Source organism: Equus przewalskii, chromosome 12, assembly GCF_037783145.1.
Source record: "Equus przewalskii isolate Varuska chromosome 12, EquPr2, whole genome shotgun sequence".
NCBI lineage: Eukaryota > Metazoa > Chordata > Mammalia > Perissodactyla > Equidae > Equus > Equus przewalskii.
In genome coordinates this window covers 10,299,651-10,316,271 of record NC_091842.1, presented here as the reverse complement: position 1 = coordinate 10,316,271, position 16,621 = coordinate 10,299,651, and the positions used below count along the sequence as shown (strand labels likewise).

General features: G+C 50.6%; 1 protein-coding gene across 8 annotated transcripts in view; it reads left to right on the top strand.

Annotated features, from left to right (window-relative positions):
* The first annotated feature begins 4,120 nt into the window (after positions 1-4,120).
* The window catches only part of DTX2 (deltex E3 ubiquitin ligase 2), a 34,731-nt gene continuing 22,230 nt past the window's right edge, over positions 4,121-16,621 (top strand). For 2 of the 8 annotated variants that reach the window (XM_070566403.1, XM_070566399.1), the window contains exons 1-2: positions 4,147-4,310; positions 5,530-5,616. The gene's annotated coding sequence lies outside the window, so the exon portion shown is untranslated. Of the gene's footprint in view, positions 4,311-5,451; positions 5,617-14,991; positions 15,192-16,621 lie in introns of those variants that run through there. The other 6 variants (XM_070566405.1, XM_070566401.1, XM_070566402.1 and 3 more) reach the window with 5 other exon arrangements.

Below are 16,621 nucleotides of genomic sequence, written 5' to 3'. Positions count from 1 at the left end.
ACACTCCCAGACTGCATTCCTAGCCTTCACAACCACAGACATCTGCTCCAGCCCCTACCTCTCAATGGAAACCACTCTGTGGTCACCAATGGCCTCCCTGTACCTAAGTCAGAAGTTGGAGGCCTTTCTTTTTTTTCTCTTTTTTTGAGGAAGATTAGCCCTGAGCTAACATCTGCTGCCAATCCTCTTTTTGCTGAGGAAGACTGGCCCTGAGTTACCATCCGTGCCCATCTTCCTCTACTTTATATGTGGGACACCTACCACAGCATGGCTTGCTGAGCGGTGCCATGTCCGCACCTGGGATCTGAACTGGTGAACCCCGGACCTCTGAAGCAGAACGTGCAAACTTAACTGCTGCACCACGGGGCCAGCCCCTTGGGACCTTTCTTGAAGTCAGCTGTTTAACTGAAAAAATGAGCCCAGAACTGGGAGGCCCTCCCAGGGGACCAGCTGGTTGGGCCTCTCAGAAGTGTCTGTCAGCACTGAGCACTGCCTTCTGGGACATTCTCCTTGGTTCTCTGCCATCATGCTCACCCGATGTTCCCCAGTCCCGCCTCTCTCCAGACACTTCTATCTCTCACCTGTTCTTCGAGAGTCAGAGTTCCTCAGTCCTGGATTTCTCTTTCTCATCCTCTGTGGTCCTCTCAGATGAATTCATTGCCTGTGACTCCTGAATCCCTGTTTCTGGCCCAGATCTCTCGAGAATCTCACATCTGGATGTTCTTCCCGCTCTCCTACCTCACGCTCAACTTGTTGATGAACCCACCCCTTTTCTAATGTTCTCCATCTTGTGGAAGGGCACTCCCATGCACCCAGGTTGTGTCCTGCTTCCTGCCTCTGTGAAACTTCTCTACTCCAGCCTTTACCCTGGCTCCCACACTGGTCCCCAACCTTGGCAGCCCCAGGAAGCCTTCCCCGGAGCTCCTCCAGCTCGCTGTGCTTAGAGTCCTCCCCTCGGAAGAGCCTGGGCTCCAGAGCCTTTCCAGCCCAGCCTCCTCCATTGTTCTCTCCGAGGCTCTAGGTGTGTGTGCAGTGGGGTTTTTGGACAATAACTATTACTCCAGTGTTTGGCTGAGGGAAAAGGAAGCACTTAAGAAAATATGTTTTGGATGTTGAGAGGTTTCTCTAATGCATCAGACCATTTCCTCTGCAACCCCCTGGCAATGAGGCCAGTCACATGAGGGTGCTCAAATCTGGAGTTAGACACCACCTCGATTTAAAGACCAACTCTGCCAGTTGTCAACTGTGTGACTTTAGACACATTGCTTAAGCTCTGGGCCTCAGTATCCTCATCTTTAAAATGGGGATAATTTGGGCCAGCCCGGAGGTGCAGCAGTTAAGTTCGCACATTCCACTTTGGAGGCCTGGGGTTCACCGGTTCGGATCCCGGGTGTGGACATGGCACCGCTTGACATGCCATGCTGTGTCAGGCATCTCACATATAATGTAGAGGAAGATGGGCACAGATGTTAGCTCAGGGCCAGTCTTCCTCAGCAAAAAGAGGATTGGCAGCAGTTAGCTCAGGACTAATCTTCCTCAAAAAAAAAAAAGATTGAAAAAAGAAAAATAAAATAAAATGGGAATAATGATAGCACTGACCTCCTTGAGGGGATTCAATGAGGTGATGCATGGCAAGTGCATGGCATATGTTAGGTGCTCGAGGAATGTTACAGATGGTGTCAGTGCAAATAATCCATAACCAATCTATAAATGAAAATTTGGGTGAGTTTATTCTGAGCCAAAATGTGAGGACCATGGCCTGGGGCCTTTCTTCCCTGAGGAAGGAAGGGCACCAAAGAAGTGGGGTGGACAGAGAGGTTATATACCCTCAAAGAGGATGTTTCACATATGATTGAAATGTCCCTTTTACAATAGTCACGTGACTGCTCTGTCTGCACAGCAGGGTGGCAGTTCTGTTGTATTAAGGTGGGTGGTCACAGGTTGGCAGAGCAATCAGTTCCTAGCCTAAGGAAAGATGCTTATCCTTAAGGAAATGCCAATTTGGGGGGAAGGTGCACCTTTATTTTAAGGGCACTGATCTTGCCATAGGAAATGTTTAAAGCAGATATACAATGCCTGCTCAATGGCCATGTCAGGTTCTTTTAGAAAAACAAAGTCAGGCCGAATTAGGTTTACACCGAATGGCTTCTTCATACACTCCAATATATCCTATTGCTTGCCATTTCTATTTGTCAATGGTTATGGCTGAGAAAACTGCCACTTTCAGAGGGGAGGGGAAACGTTCCCATCCTAATCTGTAGCATTGCAGCCATCTAATATAAATCACAGGTAAAATGCTACCCTTCATTTCTCGAGGGAGGGCTGGCTCTGGGCGTAAGTGGGAGAACGTGACTCTGGTGCAGTCCTAGACTCAGGCCTGGGCCCTGTAAGTCAGCTCCTGGGCGGCAGACGCCTGGCCTAGGGCACTAAAGATGGCCTGATGCAGGCCCTCGTCCTTTCACGAACTTTGGGCGGGTTACTCCCCCTCTCGGGCCTCAGCTTCCTCTTCTATAAAACAAAGTGTTAGAACTGGATGATGGGGGAGGTCTCTTCTTCCAGCTCCAGCAGTCTAAATCTTCCTCAAATCCCTGATAAAGTATGAGTGACTTTAGATTACGTAAGGATACTTACCTAGACTCCAAGATTCAGAGGACTCTGAACCCCCTGAAACTGTATGCAATATTGTGTGCATGTTAGGGGCTGGCCCGGTGGCGCAGCAGTTAAGTTCACACATTCCGATTCGGTGGCCAGGGGTTCACCAGTTCAGATCCCGGGTGCGGACATGGCACTGCTTGGCAAACCATGTTGTGGCAGGTGTCCCACATATAAAGTAGAGGAAGATGGGCACGGATGGTAACTCAGGGCCAGTCTTTCTCAGCAAAAAGAGGAGGATTGGCAGCAGATGTTAGCTCAGAGCTAATCTTCCTCAAAAAAATAAACTAATTAATTAATTTTAAAAAAGATTGTGTGTGTGTGTAATGTGTGGGTACACGTGTGAATAGTTACAGCAAACGTTTTTCTGGGAGTAGCTATCTTGAGCTTTGTAAAGGAGGTCTGTGATCCCAAAAGATTAGTCACCAGCCTCGTTCAAGTCTTATCACCTTTGACCTGGATTACAGCAATAGCCTCCAAACTGGTTTCCTGGCTCTTTTCTCTCTCTTTAATTTATCCTACCCCACCACACAGGGTACCCTTCTAGAGTGCTATGCTGACCCTGTCATTCCCCTGCTAAACTCCTTCCATTGGCTCCAGTTGCCTAAATTCCTTGCATGGCATTTAAAGTTCATCATAATCTTACTCAGCCTTCTCCTCATACTCATATCCTGCCACACCCTAATCCATTTTCTCTGTCCTCATCCCCTCCATGTACCCTCTGTCCTGGCCACAAGGACAGCAATTTCACTGCTTCCTGAATGTTTCGGGCACTTTCCTAGCTCTCTTCCTCTGCAAGGGCTTCCCTGTACTCCATCTGTCAAACCTCTACATGGGCTTCAAAATCCAACTCGGGGGTCACCTCCTTTGTGACGTCTTTCTGACACTACCCCTGCCCCCCCATTAGGCACACCCTTCTGCGCTCCCACTTTTTAAAAATTTTTTCATTTTTTTATTTTTCCTCTTTCTCCCCAAAGGCCCCCCCGCCCCCGCCCTATACATAGTTGTGTATTTTTTTTTTAGTTGTGGGTCCTTCTAGTTGTGGGATGTGGGTTGCCGCCTCAGCATGGCCTGACCAGCAGTGCCATGTCCGCGCCCAAGATCAGAACGGGCGAAACCCTGGGCCGCCAAAGCAGAGCACAGGAACTTAACCACTCGGCCACAGGGCTGGCCCCCGTGCTCCCACTTCTTGATCACATTTATCCCACTATATTGTAATTGTGTGTTTAAATGTCTGTCAAGTAGATACGAAGCTCTCCCAGAAGAGAAAACAAGTTTCTGATTCACCTTTTAATCCCCAGTACCTAGCACGCGGCCTGGCACCATGTCTGTGACGGTAAAAACTATTTAAAATGAGTCGGCAAATTAACGAAAGAGTAAGTAACGAGTGAACAGGCTAAGAAAAATAGATACACCTGACTAGGTATGTGTCGAGTTCAGCCCCGCCCCCCGCCGCGCCACCGGAACTACATTTCCCAGAAGGCCCCGCGTCCTGAGCATGCGCACCGGGGCACAAGGAAGCTGCGACGCCGAGTTTCACTCGGGCTGCCTCCTCCTTAGAGTCAGAGCGGCAGCCGGAGCGGAGCCCAGGCCAAGCTCGAGCTGCTGCCCGAGCGCGGCGGTCTCCTCAGCCTGCCCCCTCGCCGTCCTCAGCCTCGGTGAGAGGGGCAGGCAGGCCACGGGCTCGTCGCCAGAGCTGGGGTCCCGAGGGCTCGGGGGAGACCGAGCCGAGCTGGGGCCGGAAGGGGGCGGGTGTGGGAGTGAGGGAGGGCTGGGCCGGGCCGAGGGGAGCCCCGGGGTGAGGTCCGGGGGGATTGTGAGGACTGGCCTCCAGGCTGGAGGTCCCGGAGGCGGGAGTTGGGGGAACTGGGAGGCGCTGGGAGCTCGGGGCAGGACTGGGTGCTGGGTGCGAGGGTGAGCGCTGGGGTGGAAGCCGAAGAGCTCTCAGGGGAGGGGCGCAGACCCCGAGTTTGGGTCTGTCGGGAGGCGTGCACCCTTCCCACAGGCCCCGGAGGAGGCGGTGGAGAGGTTTGCCACCGGGCTGCCTGGTTAGGGTGCGGGTTCTGCTGGGGTCTGCCTCCTGGTGGACGACTCGCTGGAGCCGGGGGCTGTACTTCAGAGGAGTTTGCCTCTGAACTCTGCTTCCCTCGTCTCCAGTAGGGTCCGCTTTCCAGGAAGCTGCTGTTCCTGAGGCCCGGGGTCACTTTTGGGGGGTCGTGGATGCTGAAGAGAACCTAGGAGACTTTTTCTGGAGCTCCCGTTTCATCCCGCCTTTCTCAGCCACCTACTGTCCTCCACACTGATTCCACTTCCCCAAGTGCCGGTGCCAGTGGAAAGTGTGTGTGCACGGACACTTAGACCCTTGAGAAACTCGGTATTTCTGCGTGCCATCCTAGCTCCTCTAGAGTTCTGTGAGGTGGACTTTCTGATAGCCAAAACCAGGCTTTACTTAAACCGTCAGGGTAACTGTAACTAGGCCTCTTCTTTATTTGCTGTGTGACCTTCGTCAGACTTTTACCCTCTCTGCTAATTTCCTGGGGACCTACACTGCAGACTGGCTTATGAAGTCCTTTTAGGCCTTTCTGTGAAAGGGCTGAGGTTTTTTTTAACTATCCCCTTGATTATTGTAGTGGGCAGAGGGAGGCTATTGTACTTCTGCTCTGCCCAGGCTGTTGAACAATAAATCTGGTGGTTTCCAGTCCCCAGCCGTAGCACACGGACCCAACATCTGTGCATTCGTTTTCACCAACTGCTGTTTCTCAATTTAAAACCTGACCATCTTCTTCCTTGTTGGCAAAGGTGCCTTGGAATTTGTGTTGCTGAGTCAGCAAGACTTTCAGATTTGCCCAGTTTTTGTTGTTTGCATTTTATATCAAGATGGGAACTCAAACAAGTCATTCCTCCTAAGGATCTGGTGTCTCCATCCAGAAGGGACAGTTTGTGCCGGCTCTCCAGAGAGAAAAGGTGAGAGCCACGGGGAGCTGACACGGCTGCCTCTCAATCTGGTTTTCATTAGATAAGGTGGGGACTGATGAGGGGGGAATGTGAGGTCTCCAGAATAAAGGTGAGCCGTGGGAGTTGATTGTTGATTGCCAACTCTCTCAAATAAATTCAAGTGGCTTCTTGCCAACGGCTTCTCCTGTTTAACCAGTCTTAGAAGATCCTTTCCACATGGTTTCCACTTTAACACATGCTTTTCGGGATGAAGGACATAGGTCATGGTTTCTGCATTTGAACTGGAAAGTTTTATTTCTTTTGTTACATGGACACAACAGGATGCCTCCTTTGCGTCAAGCCCCACGCTCAGTCCTGGGGGTAGAGAGATGAGGAACCAGAGCTCTGTCGTCTGGGAGCTCATTGCTTGGTGGAAAAGACAGATGAACCATAGATAGTGAGAAGGTGTTGTCAGTGGGATGTGTGTTGGGAGGTGGGGGACTCACAGGGCAGAGCCCCCACTCCTCCAAGAAGGGGTAGGAGGGAAGGTAGGAAGGTCAGAAAGGCTTCTGGAAGATGATAACTAAGGTGAGTTGTGAAGACAGAGTAGGACCCAGAAAGTGGGGGAGTAGGCTGGCAGAGGATTTGGCGTGCGCGGTGTCGTGAAGCTCCATGGCACTCGTGGGCCCCTGTAAGCAGCTCATGTGGCTGGAGCAACAAGGCTTGGGTGTAGGGTGGAGGAGGCTGGAAGGGGAGGCGAGGGCTGAGTGTGAGGGTTTTGCGGCCCACGCCAAGGCTCTGGGGCGCAGCGGATTTTAGCAGAATTCCACACTGGGCATTTTCAGTGAGCACACCGGCTGGAAAGTGGCGTGCATTCGATTGGATTGTTTTCTTTGTGACTATTCCTTCCATCGAGCCTGCCCCTGACACGGGGGTGGACGTGAGATTTTGCCCTCAGGTTCATAGTCTCGTTGAAGAGCTAGAATGGATATAGAGAACTGTAAGGGACCGACAGAATGCTGTGGAAGTTAGTAAGAGGTGTGTTCTTTCAGCTGGGCACCTCAAGGCATCGTGGAGGTGCTGTTTAAATTGGGCCTTGGAAGTATGGGTCAGGTGAGGATGGCGGTGGGCAAACCGGATGTATGTGAGGGTAGCGGGTCATCACTTCAACTCTGGGAGGGATCAAGAAGGGGGAGATGAAGATGCAAGAGTGTATTGAAGGGAAGTGCCCTGGCAAGTACTCTTGATAGGGAGGCATTGCAATGGGCTTTGAGTGTCAACCCAAGGAACTTGAACTTTGTCCCCGAAGTCCAGCACAGGTGTGGAGGAGACAGGGTCAGAGCAATACTTCAGGAAGCTCAGTCTTGCACCCGCCTCTGAGGTGGACTAGGAGAGACAAGAATTAGAGAGGCCAGTGGGAGAGAGGACTGAGCAAGGTCGCAGCCAGATGCTGGCCGCTGGGGCTGACGAGGTGAGGCGGGAGCAGAGAGGAAGCCGAGGCAGCTGTGGGGCTGTAGGGGAGAAGCTGAGGAGCGGGAATCCCAGGTTTTCTCCTAACTGCTTGGGGCAGAGTGGAGCCAGGGAATCTCGGAGGAAAAGGAGAGTTAGGAAGGGAGGGTGTTTGGCTTCAGACACGCACATGGTGCTCAGGGCACCAACAGGGGTGGGGCCGTGGACTAGGGAGAAAAGTCCTCATTCATTCCACACGCGCCTGCAGAAATCGGGGGCCAGGCCTAGGAGTACAAAGATGAAGGAAACGGTCTCTTTTGTGTGTTTGTTTTCATTTTTACCTCAGGTAGACAGAAATAGATTAATACACACTCATCGGTGGTCACGTGTGGCTTGCTTTTACTTATTTACTAAGTTATTTTTAGTGAATGTATTAAGCTCCTGCATTCCATCCACCCAAAACAAAAGCTATGGTCTTGAAACAAAATTTACATCTAATCATTTCATCTTTCCCCTGTTCCCACCTGAGATAACCATGGTCTCCTTGCTTTCATTTATATATAGTTTGGTACCTGTGTATTCTAAGGAAAGTAAAAAAATATATAGGTAAGATTTATCCATGTTATTGCATGGCATCTGGTTCATTTGTATTGACTACTGAGGAATATTCCATGGTGTGCACATGGTTTATGCGTCTGATCCTCGGTCCACGGGCACTTGGTGCTTTCTGGGTTTTTGCTATTGCGAGCGTGTTGCTGTGGACATTTGCATCCATGGTTCCTCTTGTACGTGTGCAGAAGTGTGCTTGGGTCTGAACTTCGGGGTGTTATTTTGCTGGGTCATAGGGTAAATAATGTTTGTAGATGTTGCCAGACTTTTCTGAGGTGGTCGTACCAATTTCCACTCCACCACCAGCAGAGTTTGGGACTTCCAGTTGCTCCACATTCTTCCCAAAATTTGCTGTATGTAAGCTTTTAAAATTTTTGCCAATCAAGTGGGTATAGAATGGATTCTTTGGAATCTTGATTTCTATGTCCCCGAGCCCTGACATTGAACATCTCTTCATAAGTTTATTGGCATATGTGTTTCCTGTGAAATATTTGTTCATGTCTTTCACCAAATTTTCTGTGGGTTTCCTGGTGCTTTTTTAAAAAAATTGGTTTGTAGGAGTTTTTTTTTTAGGATTGTATTTTTTTTTCCTTTTTCTCCCCAAGGCCCCCTGGTACACAGTTGTGTATTTTTAGTTGTGTGTCTTTCTAGTTGTGGCATGTGGGATGCCACCTCAGCATGGCTGCGCCCAGGACCTGAACCGGCGAAACCTTGGCCGAAGCAGAGTGCCCAAACTTGACCACTCGGCCGGGTCCCTCTTTTTTTTTTTTTTTTTTTAAAGATTGGCACCTGAGCTAACATCTGTTGCCAATCTTCTTTTTTTTCTCTTGTTCTCCCTAAAGTGTCTCCCCCACCCCCCGCCCCCGTACATAGTTGTATATTCTAGTTGTGGGTGCCTCTGGTTGTGCTGTGTGGGACACCGTCTCAGCGTGGCCTGACGAGCGATGCCGTGTCCACGCCCAGGATCCGAACCGACGAAACCCTGGGCTGCCAAAGCAGAGCGCGTGAACTTAACCACTCGGCCACGGGGCCAGCCCTGTAGGAGTTCTTTATATATTCTTGATTTTAATCCTTTGTGCTTATTCTAAATATCTGCTTCCAGCTTGTAACTTATCTTTATACTTTCTTTAAGGCATGTTTTGTTGAACAACCATACTTAATTTTAACATGATGAAATGTATTTTTTCATTTATGGTCAGTGTTGTGTGTCTTGTTCGAAAAATCTTTCCCTGATGGCCTAGCGGTTAAAGTTCGGCACACTCCGCTTCGGCACCCTGGGTTCGGTTCCTGGGCGTGGAGCCACACCACCTGTGTGTCAGTAGCTGTGATGTGGCGGCAGCTCCCGTAGAAGAACCAGAAGGACTTGCAATTAAAATATACAACTATGGGCTGGGGCATTGGGGAAAAAAAAAGTAGAGAGGAAGATTGGCAACAGATGTTAGCTCAGAGTGAATCTTTCCCAGCAAAAAAAAAAAAAAAAATCTTTTCCTGGCCATAATGCTTGCCTTTCAGGAACCTATGTCCTAGTGGAGGGGACGGTAGATCATTGCACTCAGAAGTCACTTGGTTGTTGGTTGTTACAAGTGCCACTTCTCCCTGTGGGTGTAGGAAACATTTCACAGGGCAGAGAGGCTCAAGCTGGGAATTAAGAAATAAGTAAGTGGACAGGTGGGATGGACACTCTCAGTGGGGGTGAGGGGCATGAAGAAGCCTGGCCAGTTCGGGGCCCTTCATGGAGTTGCTGATGGCTGGAGCAGAGAGTCGAGGGACTCAGGCAGGTATCTGAAGAAAGATTTGGGTGATCTGCATGCACGGGATTATGGAAGCTGTGGGAACAGGGAAAAGGGTCCAGGGGAAGTGTGCAGAGCTAGAGAGGTAGGCCAGGGCCCGATTTCCCCATACAGGGGGAGGTGTCGAGGCCTGGTCTGGCTCTGGGAAGCAGTTGGGGTGCCTGGGGGTGGCCCTGACAACATGCTATGTTTCATCCTCAGGTGCTGGGCAAAGACTGGCATGTCTGCAGAGGGCAGGGCGTGTTGTTGGGGAGGCTAGCCGGAGGCGTAAGCGCTCGCCCACTTTGTGATAGAGAAATGGGTTGAGAGAAGGATTTCTCAACTCGATGGCAGTGGGCGCGCTGTGATAGCTGTGGAGAGGCAGTAGGGCAGGGTTGGCACACCATGTGCTGTGGGCCAAATCCCGCCCCCAGCCTGTTTTTGTTAATAAAATTTTATTGGAACACAACTACTCTGGTTAGTTTACATGTTGTCTATGGCTGTTTTCACACTATAATGGCAGAGTCGCCTAGTTGCAACAGACGCTTTTTGTCCTGCAAAGCTTAAAATACGGTCACGTGCCACATAATGATGTTTCAGTCAACAACAGACCGCATATAAGACAGGGTTCCCTAAGATTGTAGTGGATCCTAGGTGTGTAGTCGGCTGTACCATCTAGGTTTGTGTAAGTACGCTCTGTGGTGTTCGCACAACCACAAAATCGCCTAACAGTGCATGTGTTTCTCAGAACGGATCCCCGTCGTGAGTGTGGACTTTCTGGCCCTTTACAGGAAGTGTTTGCTGACTGACCCCTGCCACGAGGAGTCATGGTAACTGTGGCAACCTGCAGAGGACGTCCCTGTCCTCGTGGTGGTTCAGCTCGTTGTTGCTGGCTGGGTAATGAATCTAGGTCAGGCCAGCAAATGTTGCCAACTTTTCTGGTTTTCAAGAGAAGCTGGAGATCTGGACTTTGTTTTTTGTTTTTTTTTTAATGGCAAATATTCCAAGTTTTAAACATTGGCTCAATTTTAAAAAACTGAAATTATGTTGGCAGACACACATCTGGCCTGCTGATCTGCCCAGTATCAGTTCACCCCTTCTGTCTTGGTGGACTCTGGAAACTGATTCGCATTTACATATACAGCTTATTCTTGGGCAAGTTGCTTATCTTCTTTTGCCTCACTTTTCTCATTTATAAAATTAGAGATTAACACCCGCCCCCTGGGATCATGAGGATTAAATGAGAACATGTATGAGGTACTTAGCACGCTGACTGGTGCATAGTAAGCTCTTTGTTGGTAGCCGTTGCTGTGCTCACTGCCAGTGCACCTGCCACTGCTGCCACAGTCCCCCTTTTGGCCCATGCATAGACCTGGGAAGGGGGCTCTGCCCTCGGACTACATGTGGGTGGTCGGGTTGCTCCTGGCGGAGAAGGAGCTGCAGGTTCTTGGTGCTGGTGGAGGATGTGCCCACAAGGGAATTGTAGGTTGCTGGAGCCCGCCCCCGGCCACCCTGTGGCTTCCTGAGCCCCGTTTGGAAGGTTCTGCCCTGACCTGCCCCTGGGGGGCTCAAGGCGGGCACCAGCTAGAAGACGAGTTGTCAGTTCCCTTCCAGCAGCCCAGTGTGCAAGGGACAAGTCGTGTGTTAGTTTCCTTCCGTCTCAGAGACCTAGTAAGTCCTGGGTGGCGTGGGCTTGAGCCAGTTCTCTCAAGACAAAAGGCCCATCTTGCAGTGCTCTACCTTGCAATGGTTTAGGCACCTGCATGGTCTGTTTTACGCATTTTCTTGGAGCCCAGGGATGGGGGATGCGTCTCTTGGCAGGGAGATGCTGTGGTACTTTGACAAGTCCTGTTATTAGTGAAACTCCCCTGGGGTAGTAGCAGCCGCTTAAAGTAATGATGGTGGAGCCGGCCCAGTGGTGCAGCAGTTAAGTTCACATGTTCCATTTCAGCGGCCCAGGGTTTGCTGGTTTGGATCCTGGGTGCAGACCTACACACCACTTGTCAAGCCATGCTGTGGCAGGCATCACACATAGAAAGGAGAGGAAGATGGGCATGGATGTTAGCTCAGGGCCAGTCTTCCTCAGCAAAAAAAAAAAAAGGGAGAAGGAAAAAAAAAAGGATTGGCAGTGGATGTTAGCTTACCCCCCAAAATTAATAAAAAATAATAAAGTGACAATGGTAGGTAACAGTGGTGGTGGTCGGGTTTATATTTATGATCTTTTAAAAGTGTTGGGCATTTTAAAGAGGTTTGTTTCCGATAACAGAAGTGATACTTTCTCACTTTAGAAAATGTGAAAAGTTCAGATATATAAGAAAGTTGAACAAAAGGTCTCCTATCGTTTCTCCACTCAAAGGCAGCCGTTGTTAACGTTTTGGTACATTTCTATTGAGTTTCCTCTGTGCTTCTCTTCTACCTGGATAAAATAGTGCCGTGGTGAATATGTCTGTATGTCAAAGTTTTTCTGTAATCTCCTTAAGTTAGATTCTTTACTGGGTCAAAGGAAGTGAACATTTTTAAACCTTTTGGTACATTACCAAACTGTTCTCTGGAAAGGTTTTATCCTTCCCAGCCGTGTGAAGTCTCAGTGTACTCTTCCCAGCGCTGAGTGTTGAAATTAAGTTATTTTTACTATTTTGATAGGCAAAAAATAATATTTCATTGTTTTAAATTTGTATTAAAAAGCGATTTCAGTAAAGGAGATGGTTTCTTGGATGTTCCTGTGCGGCCTTCCTCTTTCCCAGGTCCGTGGGGAGGCTTCCTGACGGTGCCGGGGGCCGCCTGCACTGTCAGGAGTCCTCGCAGGCCGTGCTGTAGTTAAGGTCATGCTCACCGTGTCACCTGCTTGGCATGGGGTGTGGAGTTTCAGGCCCAGGAAAGCGCCCGAAAGAGGCAGCTCAGGAAATAGGACTTGAAGTCACCTCCTGGTCTCACTGGTTTCCAATCCATGCTCCTCAAGACGTCTCTGTTCTGCAAAGATTAGGAATGGAGGCCACTTTTGTGTCGAAAAGAGCACCCGCACATTTCTGCATCTTACATATCAGTGGGTGGTGTGTGAACACATTTGGAGGAAAGTTCTGCTCATACAAGGCTGGAAAGCCCATCCCACTGCCTGAGTAGTAGAGCGTGGAGAAGGGGAGGTGACTGTCCTGAGGTCACCGAGCATGGGGGAGGCCGAGTGGAGGTGCCCCTCGCTGCGGCACAGGGGTGAGCTGGGCTCCTCTCTGCTCAGGACAGCTGGGGAGCACACTGCGGCAGCAGTGGGGACTGAAGGTAAATGGCCGGGCCCAGGCGGAGTCCAGGTTGTTACATATTTTGGTGGGCTCGGGAGTGTTGAAACGGGCTTCTCACTTGTTGGCAAGTTGATAATCTCTTGATCTGAGCACCGGTTTAGAAACCACACCTGGGGCCTTCTTCCCGGAGGCCGCAACTGCACCGGGACCCGTTTGGGTGGTTCTCCCTCCCCGAGGCCCACAGTTAGGCAGGATGATTTTCGCTGAGATTCTTGTGCCAGCTCAGACCTTGTTCTAAAGCTTTTCTAAATCCTCTGCAAATAGAAGGGCTCTTGGTGGGCACGTGCAACTTTTTTCTTCTGTGTGAAAATGGTTGGCTGGCGGCCTTCCTCTGTGCCTCAGAGCCACAGCGCTGGGCACAGGGCTTTGCAGCTATGTCTGACAGGAGAATGCAGGGGAAAGCAGGATGGTTTTCTCGTGGTCAAAGTTGTTGATATTTTAAAAAAAATAACTTTGTTCTGATCATGAAAGGTCATATGATCGTTGTAGAACATTTGCAAGTACAGAAAGAGCTAAAGAAAAATGATCCTAGAATTTAATCACTCCTATTAAGAGTGTACCTCCCAGCCGTTTAAAAATTTTTTTATATAAGATCGAAACAACACAGGCTTCATGGTTCCACAGACTGGCCGCCTGGCCTTGGGTAAGTTCTGAATTTCTTTTGGCCTCAGCTCCCTCGTTTGTAGAATGGGGATAGTCCCTACCTGCGAGGGCAGTTGAGGGTTGAGAGAACTGGATGACAAAAGCACCAGTGTGTGCCACATGGTAGGTGCTCAGTAAATGGCACACTCACCTGCCTGAGAGCATAGTGTGTCCAGTTACGCATTCTGTGTTAACTTGTGAGCATGATCTCAGGTCTGTAAGCCTTTTGCTAAACATTTTGCAGGGCTTGTATCTCCTCATTAGGATGTACCATAATTTATGAAGAATTCTCTTATTGTAAGATGTTTAGGTTGTCTCCTAATTGAGGCTTTTCTCCCTGGCCGATTATAATATAATTGTCATAATTAAGAACACCCTAAATAGCCGCCATTCTTAGGAGCCAAGACAAATTAGGTTTTTGAACTGCAGCTTCGTGATGGCAGAGGTTTTGCAGAGAATGGGCGCATTGACACAACTGCTGTGTGTGCATAATTGCTGTGTTCAAGTGGAACACCAGTGGGTGTTTCTGGGCATTGCACCAAACGTGCCCCAGGCCCCCAGAGCGGAAGGTTCTCCTTGCTTTCGTCCTCTGGGGGTTCAGACCCTCTGGGATATTGGGCATTTGAAGAGCCGCGGCCCCAGCTTAGGTCTGCCGCAGCTCTGCCCTCAGGAAGTTCCTGCTCCAATGGGGAGACATACTGAAACCAGTAAATACAGTCGTGTTTGGGTGAGCAGGTTATGCAGTGAAGACGCACTGGAGGGTGGAGTCAGCCCTTTCTGGTGGGTCAGAGGGCTCAGGAGAGGAGGTGGCTGAGTCTGAAAAAATGGCTGTTTGCTTGGGGGCTCAGGTGGAGAGAGGACAGGAGTCTGGACACATATACCAGCAGGATCAATGGCTGGGAGGCGAGAAATGGCTCCTAATCTTCTGGCATTTGCTGGATTTTGACAGGGCTGGATATAGGTACCAAGGGTGGAGGCCTTGGTATGAGTGGGGACCGTGGCCAGTCATGGGGGGGCTTGTACACCATGACCTCCTCATCTCTGGGTCTCCAGGACCCCGACAGGGCCTGGACCATGGTGGGCCCAGAGTCTGGGGGCTGAACGCTTTCATGAAAAGCTTTAGCTGAAGTTCTTGACTGTGTTTCGCAGGCTGTTTGGCAGAGCTCTGCGAGTTGGTTCATCTGGGGATGTGTGGGCATGCTGGGACATCTACATGCGCTGGTGTGTGGGAGGTCCCTGCTGCTTGAGGGATGAGTGACGCTGCCAGGAGGAAAGTCCGGACTCAGGAGTAGTTGGCTCCGAAGCCAGTCCTGTGATTTGTTCTTGGATGTGGCTACAGAGACTCCTAATTGCAGGCACTGAGTTAATAAGCCAACCAGCCATCCTGAGGGCATCCCAGGTCTAATCTTCCAGGGCTGGATATGGGCTTTTGTTGGATCAATTGGCAGCTCAGTGGCAGGCCTGCCACCCACAGGTGTGCTCAGGGTGATTGCAGGCCTGACTCATGGCCTGCGTTCTCATACTGTGTAGCCTGGGGCCGCCCGGGGCTGCCACTCCTCACCCAGGCTCGAAGGGTGGGTAGGTGTGGGGGGTGAGGGCAGGGAAAGGGAGGGAGGCCAAGGTGCTTGCTGAGCTTAAATACCATCCTCAAGATGATGCCACAGCAAGCGGAGCAAGGAAGCGGCGAGGTGACGCCAGAGCCCGTGCCTGCTCCTCTTCGCCGCTGCTCCAGCTCTCCCTCCCTTGGGGGGCAGCTGCCTGTGGCTTCTCACCGAAACCTTGATGGTGTCTGCAGTCCGAGGGACAGCAGCACAAGCTCAATCCCAGCCCTGTTACTTGCCACGTAAGCAAGCCATTGCAACTCCCTGGGCCTCTGCAAAAAGGATAAAATTCGATGTGTGTGCTTAAGGGGGTTGTGTGGTAATCAGAGCAGATGGTGTGACTAGGAACCTGTTGGCACCAGGGCCCTGCGAGGAGCTGAGGGGACTTGGGGCTTGAGATGAGGGTTCCTCTCTCCCTTCCTTCTTCTGCCCAAGTGGGGCCTGTAAGTGGAGCCTAAGGCAGAGCTCAGGCTGAGCCTTCCTCTCTAAGAAAATGGGCGTTAGAGCTAGATCGATCTGGGTTGGTTCTCTGTGCTGCCACTTAGCAGAATACTGTGACCTTCAATAAGACCTTGACTTCTTTGAGCCTTGGTTTCCTGTCCATAAAGTGGGAGAAGTACCATCTGTCAGTCTGTTAGGCTGAAATGAGACGGGTACATTTGGCGTCTGTCACTAAATGTTGGTCCTGTTCCTCTTGACTCTAGAGCTGGTGCTCCGGGGTACCACACGATGGAATGCGTTCGCAGACCTCTTTGCTCCTGCAGATAGCCGCAGAACATAGAATCATCCTCCACTTGCGTTCAGCCGTGTTTTGAACTGTGACCCTTATACATGACAGGGCTTGTGCTGGGCTTGGCGATACGGCTGTGGACAAGGCAGTCTCCTGGGTGGCTGCCATCTGGGGGGGCAGAGAGACATGGAACGTCATTGTACTTATGTGTGGATGGGCATTAGCCTTCTGGTTGGTGCGGCCAAGGAGAAGTTCATGTGCCGAGTGGCCGGGGAAGGGCTCCCTGAATGGCGCAGGCTGGGCTTGAAGGACGGTAGAGTTTCCAAGGGAAGAGGGAGGGGTGGAGTGACTGGGAGAAAGTCTCGGGAGATGAATGTAAGCTCTCTGGACCTGCCTGCTGGCCAGTGAGGCACAGGCACAGGGAGAGGGATGCAGAGAGGCCAGGGAGGGAGGGCTTTGGCATGCTGAGATTTTAATGTCCGCCTAGGGCATCCTTTGTGGTTAATGATGCCGCAAGGGGCAGCCTGGAGACCTGGGTGGAGCTAGGACCCATGCTTTGAGTCCCAGCTCTGCCACTGACCCCCTGGGTGTCCTTGAGCCTCTGGTTCTTTCTGACACAGTTTGTTCCCATCTGTAGCCTAGCAGGTGTTAATAAACAAACCAGCTTTGGGAACCGTAGAGCCCTCACACAGATCTCAGGGGTCATCATGGCCTTGGCCCACGAAGGATTTGGGGTGACTCATGAAAATACATACAGTATAAAAGGATACACATGTAGTAGTTGGGTCAGAGGGAAATTATTGGTAAAAAGACAAGCTGGGCTGATGATTAGGACCCAAAATTCACTCTACTGTATCTTCCTGAACATCCGCAGAGGTAGGTAGGCTGCTTGGTTGACTCTGAATTCTTTGTGGCTGACTGAGCAAAAAGCAGGATCAGGTA